At 53.6% G+C, this 379-nt stretch overlaps 1 protein-coding gene across 4 annotated transcripts in view; it reads left to right on the top strand.

The window, feature by feature from the left end:
- LOC102372038 (E3 SUMO-protein ligase PIAS2-like) overlaps nt 1-379 on the top strand; it is a 30,899-nt gene that overhangs the window by 15,628 nt on the left and 14,892 nt on the right. The window lies entirely within an intron of this gene.

The following is a 379-nucleotide window of genomic DNA, read 5'->3' as shown; positions in this document are numbered from 1 at the left end:
GGCTCCCCACATATCTGAAAAAGGACTTCTTATTGTCCTTGATGCTCAAAGCTAGCTGGAGTTCAGTTGCAGCCTTGGCTTTCCTGGTCTGCTCCCTACATGACCGGACCAGTGCAGAATAATCCTCCTTGGAGGTGACTCCCATCCTTTCTAGGCCTTTCTTTTTAGCCTCAGGAGGTCTGCTAGGTCCCTGGAGAGCCAGGGGGGCTGCTGTGCCCTCTTGCTGCCTTTCCTCTGAGATGGAATAGACTTAGCTTGTGCATCAAGGATCGCTCCCTTGAGGAGCAACCACTCTTTTTGAACTCCCCTCTCCCTGTGGTCACGGTCCCTTAGGGCCTCACTGACGAGCCTCCTGAGCTTGTCAAAGTCGGCTTTCCTG

This window comes from Alligator sinensis, unplaced genomic scaffold (assembly GCF_000455745.1).
Source record: "Alligator sinensis unplaced genomic scaffold, ASM45574v1 scaffold2091_1, whole genome shotgun sequence".
Lineage (NCBI taxonomy): Eukaryota > Metazoa > Chordata > Crocodylia > Alligatoridae > Alligator > Alligator sinensis.
Note: the sequence above shows the minus strand (reverse complement) of the source record. Positions and strands in the feature narration are given on the sequence as shown.